Source organism: Barbatula barbatula (assembly GCF_947034865.1).
Source record: "Barbatula barbatula genome assembly, chromosome: 21".
Classification (NCBI taxonomy): domain Eukaryota; kingdom Metazoa; phylum Chordata; class Actinopteri; order Cypriniformes; family Nemacheilidae; genus Barbatula; species Barbatula barbatula.
The window spans coordinates 1,314,149-1,319,997 of record NC_136784.1 but is presented as its reverse complement, the minus strand read 5'-3'; the positions used below and the strand labels follow the sequence as shown (position 1 = coordinate 1,319,997).

Sequence of the window (5,849 nt, the reverse complement as noted above, 5' to 3'; positions counted from 1 at the left end):
TTCCCACAGGACTCTAGTCTAACATAACCCACACTGTGAGAAAGACAGGCTCGGTTTAAAAAGCAAAACCGTGAGCGTTCGGGAAGGCCTGTTTCCTTATCGAGCTCCGCCGGTGCCCCACAGCAAATCAAATCCGACCGCTAATCCTTGGACAAGGAAGCAGAATTTGAAATGAAGCAAAAACGGCTGAGGACGGATCGGGCCAAAGGAAACAAGGCGTGAAACGAAGCTGTCATGAGTTCTCGCAGACGTCTGTCCTCCTGGTGTTTTTAGCGACCTTACGATGCTTTTCAACAACCAGACGTGCTGAATCTTTTTTTACTCTGTTGACTTGTGAAACCTTGACTTGTATTTCAGAGACCTGTTGGGTTTTAATTAAACATGGTGTTTCTTGAAGAGTGTTTGGCCTTTGTTTTCTTTCCGGGGATTTTCTGCTGAATTATATGCAGCGAGCGTCTGGGAATAGGTTTCGTTTCCTCCGCCGAGAGGCCCAGACGTCGCTGATCAGACGCCTCTGTGTGTTATAGATCAGATTTCGCAGAGGCCGTCCACCTGCGGGTTCTTCTCTCGACAACCACCTTAAGAAAAGCTTGTGGTTAAGTTGCCATATCCCTCAATATTATAAGGTGATAAAATGTTTTAAAAAAAAACGTGTTCACTACAAATAAAATACTTCACTAACTACGGTTATCTTAACATGGATTCATTCGTTTGTGAACGAGTGCTTGGTATGACCAAAATCGTATATCACACATACTTCATTTGGATCTGTCGGCCAGGACATTTTGATTTCTCTTATCCCCTTTTTTACAAGAATGAATCTATTTTGAGAGATGCTTATCCGTCCGGTCATCACGTCCGGTACTACTTTTGTGTTATTTATCACCCCACCGTCTCTTTTTTCATTTTCTTATCTAAACATTTTACGTCGCATGAAAAACAATGTGTTTAGTAATATATACTATAGTAAACTGTAGTAAATAGTATACTATAGTATTCTTTAGTATTAACTATAGTAAATGGATAAACACTGTAGTAGTCCAAAGTATTTACTAAAGTAAAGTTAAAAAAGTTAAATAAATATTTAGACATTTCTGTACAGATAACTAGTGAACTAAAATATTCATGTTGGCGGTTCTTAGACCCCTTGTCAGGTTTAATTTTGCGATAACAACCAGCTGGGTTCTTCATTGTTCTTTTCATATTATAATATTTCAATAAATCAAATATTTTGATGATGAAGATTATTGGTTACGTTAAGCATCTCACCGCAGCTGGAACTTCTCATGTTGACGTTGCTTAGCAACCACGAACCGCTTAACGACGAATTTATCTTCGTCGAGGCCTTTTTCAGACACGTCCCTTTTTACGCTGCTTCATGTTTTTAATCGTGCTCATGTTTCATCCATTGCACGGTATACATACGGACGTACCAGCGTCCAGCACTCTTACAAGCTCATTGGACAGGATTATTATTCACACGGACAGTTTCCCAACTAGTTAATGTTGAGATTATCCATGAATCAGTTTAATTGTTTAGCTAGTTGGTAGCCAGAAGAATAGTTATGTGTTTATCTTTTATGTCTGGTAAAGTTGGGTTTTTGGGGATAGAGATGCATATAAAAATAACTTGTAATCATTGTCTGCGCTCCGGTGGTTTTCCCTCATCTCTAGAAAAGCATTTGTGCGGTAGCAATAATTCAGCGGATCATGTCTCATGGAAATAGATGAAGGCTAGATCAAAATAAATATATAAGTATCGTTTTGGCGTCGTAAAACCAAGAATGTCTACAATGTGTAGAGACGGTAATCTGCTACACTGAAAAATGTAAAAATGTTATTAAAATAATAAGGCAAAACATGAATTTTATGAAATGTGGTTTGAAGTCCACACAACTCAATATATTTTGTTAATAAAACAAGTTGTCAAAACATAAAATGAACAACATTACCAAATATTTTTTGTTGGCCGATCAAAAATAGGGAATAGATTGATAATTTAAAAATAAAACAAATGTATTTGTCTTTTACTACAATTGCACAAGATTTCTGCCTCAAACGGGAGAACTTTGATCAAGTACTTGTCTAACAGTTTTTGTTGAGTGCGTTCATACCGGTTTTGCTGTCGTGTAATGCACTTACACATCAAACATGGTAACAATCAAAAACCATCATTCATTAAAAAGACTCAAACCAAAAAGATAACAATAATATTTAAGCATAAATTAAGCCAGCAAGACCTAAAACACCAATCTTTAAAAGAAAAACAAACTAGAAACTCTTTTTAGAGCTTTCAAACTCTTGCAATGTTGTTTGTTCAGAATACTCCGTTTTGCAATTTGCAAACTTTCTGATGAATTTTGGTCCAAAACTTGAGAATCTAAGTCCAGTAAACACAATAATGTTTGTTAGAAACATGGTTAGGCTCATTTTGTTCAGTAAATGCAAACGATGATTTGACTCCTTTAACTAAAAATACTATATTCGAGTTACTTTATCTTTGTAGAGAGAACACTTTGCAAGTTGGATTTTTTGCATTGTAGAATTGTGTTAAAATGAGATGAAGTGTAAATCTGAGCTTCACAACGGTGTTCAACACACCTCAGGGTTCTCTGGCTTGCTGTCAGTCGGATATTTTATGGCCTCTTTGGTTTGCTCACATTGAGAAAATCCCTTTAGCGTGGATTAAACATTTTGCTTCTTTCTCATTTGTGAAGAGAAAAGACAGCTGCAGTCAATTGCACGGTTTCACTGTTAAAATGGTTGGGTTGGGTAAAATATGGACAAACCCAACCGTTGGTTTCAATTAATCTAGAAAGAGTTGCCCGGCCGAGTTGAAACAACCCAGCATTTGTGTATGTTCTCATTGATAACTGGTGCGAGCCTTTTATTTTGAAAACGCTTTTTGAAAAATCTCTCCAAAGTGGAAGCATTTGAACACATTGTTATATGCATTGGCAAGTCAGAAGGTCCATCTGTTGTCCAAGACCAAAACATCCAGTGGCCGCCTTAATAGAGTGTAAATCCTGTGATAAAACATTCAAGGCTCATGAAACAAACGTGTCTCCATTATTTTAATGTTTCGTTTTTGTTTTTTAAACCTCACTTTTCAATGAACACCGACAGTAGTTGAGCAAACCGTTCAATTGACTGCAGCTGCTTTTCCCTCTTTTTCTTATCCTCAAGAACGAGCAGGAACCATAAAAAGCTAAGATACCTTAAAAGAAACCATAAGAGGTTTAATGTAAATTTGCAATGCAAGCAGACCAGAGAGGCCGTAAAGCGTCTGACTGACGGCGAGCGCAACGCCTGAGAATTTCGGGGCGTAGAGAATGACGTTACGGCACGGTGCCCCGCTAATGGGCGTGCAGACGGGCGGCCAGACACACGCGACACGCTCTCGTTCCGATCCAAAAACGGCACGAGACGCATTCCGGGGTAAACCTCCCGTCTGCGAGATGACATCAGCGGTCGGTGAGGCAGGATGACCTCATAATGACTTCCTCAGCTCGGCCCCTCTTGTCGGGCAGAGCCGACCTGTCAAACTCCGTCTTGACGAGACATCAGAGAGCGTCTACCCCGCCGTGAAAGCGATCTTTTACGGGGTCTGTATAACAGCGGACGGTGAATAGGGTTTTGTTCTGTTCGGGTTGCGCGTGGAGAAACTTCATGAAGTGTTTGGTATTTTTTGTGCACCGTAATTGGAGTATGACTTCAGACGGTGGCATTGAAACTGTCTGGTGAAAAAGCTCTGGATGTCTATCGTGGCGCGTCTCGCCCACAACCCTGGACTCGGAGTGTGCGTGTGTACCTGTGGTTTTCCTGTCAGTGAAACTCAATAACAGTCCCATTGCATCATTTCAAATAGTTTCAGGAGAAAATGGATGCAGTCTTGGCAGTCGCCGAGTGTTTCCATTTGCTTTCTCTAAATGGTTTCCCTCTTATGCTCACCCGTCCCCGCAGGGAAAACGGTCAAAACAAACAGCAAATAGTTGGTGTTGAGAGACCGGGCGCTTGGAAGGCCGCATTCCAGCGTAAGTGGAAAAAATAAGAGTCCCTGAAGCTCCCAGAGGCTTCCATTCACTGAATTCAGTCGGGAGGGCTGGAGGATCTCGAGGTGGTGAATAGCGATATTGTCAGCGGATTTTTCATCGTAATGCCCTCACGTCAAGACCGCTTCGACCTAAAACACGACAGAACAGCAGCTGTGCCAGTTTTACACAGGTTTTTAACATCAGAGTAAACCACTGATGAGTGCTGACCATTTCCTAAGGACTCAAAATCAAGACATGCTGACCGTTCCTCTTAATACTGTCAATCTTTTAGACAGATTTTACTGTCGCTACAGCAGACATCACAAGTTACGTAAAGTTTTAATCTCGTTTTATGTTTTCAGTACAGTAGACATGTTAGATTGGATTAGTTTTGTAGTTTTGGATTGGTTGTGCTGGAAAGTCGAATACTTGAAATGTTAGGATAATGTGAGCCGGATTGTACAGTAATCCACAAGAACGGTGGCTTATTTATACGAACAAAAAACTGTTTATTAGAAAGGAGAACCTGTCCCTAAACGCATCCAAAACGTACAAATGAAAGCTTTCCAATTCGTTCAACCTAGTCAAATAGAAATTTCCACATTGGAGGTGCTAGTCCTTGAGAACAAAACAACTTTTGTTGACTGAAAATGTCATGTAGATGGCTGATTTTTCTAGATCTAGATCTTTTAATTGTATGAAAACGTTTCCGAACGGTTGAGGTTTATAAAAAACACAGTTCTTCATATTGAAAAACGAAAAACTTAGGCTGTGAAGGAAGAGTGTTTTATTAATAGATTGTCTTTGCTTAAACTTTTTAGAAACGCTATTCCTTCTTCATTATTGGAATGTTTGGAAAACATTATGCAATTCATCAAGCTGATGTTTTCGATAAAGATTTTTGACGAGATCTCCATCATTTAATGTTGGTCTTGAGTTGATTCATCTGCATGTTAATGCAGTAAAATCGTTTGCAAACAGCATTTCTCATTGACTGACTTTCCTCATAGTAACATTCATGTCAAATTGCATTGGAACACAATTTAATTATTATTATACAGCGTCTTTGCTTCAGAAGTATATCTTAGTCGTGTGGAGCTCTAACTTTCACCCAGAAGAATCTGTCAGTAAAACTATACTTCTGACTATGACGGGTTAGTTTTGTCAGGGGTTGATGCCGTAGGCGAGGAGAGATAAAGCTTTTACGTGACCGTCTATGAAACCCAAGCTTGAGCGTTCGCCATACAAAGCCAAAGATGGACGGTTCTTTGCGTTTCAGTCGTCGAGTCTTTCCAAACAGTAGCAGCCAAACACATTATTGACACAGTGAGGGCACATTAATATTTTCCAAGCATCCTAATTCTTGGTTCACTCTCCATCTTCCAAGTTTTACCAGATTCTTCTGTCTCATCTTGACCACAGTTACATGAGCTCTTCTGATCGGAATCTGCAGGATTGTGAGTGGTTTTATAAAAGGCTGTGGTGCTGATGTAGGAATATAAATATAAATAAAACTGGCATGAATCTCTCCTGAACCGCATCGTGTTGACACGCTTCAGTGTTGTGGTACTTTATCCATATATGGACCGATCCAGTCTGGAGTCGTCATCCAAACACCTCGGTTATATATATATATAATCGACAACACTTCACAAGTCCGTTTCATTCAGTGTAGCGTAAATAAATATCTGGTTTTATTCATAAATGGGTCACAAGATCAGGAGAGCTGAGAAAGAGGGTTTATTGATTCGATGATTTCAGAATAGACCCAAAAGTCCAGAAGCCGTTCTGATCCAGACTGTTGTCTCGTGGATG

The 5,849-nt window shown here is 39.7% G+C and overlaps 1 protein-coding gene across 1 annotated transcript in view; it reads left to right on the top strand.

The window, feature by feature from the left end:
- Positions 1-401, top strand: part of LOC306910438 (ribosome biogenesis protein bop1-like) — a gene marked incomplete at its 5' end in the record, with an annotated part of 8,659 nt that extends 8,258 nt beyond the window's left edge. The window contains one exon of the mRNA XM_079485014.1: positions 1-401. This exon is cut by the window's left edge and continues 371 nt beyond it.
- Between the last annotated feature and the right edge of the window lie 5,448 nt (positions 402-5,849).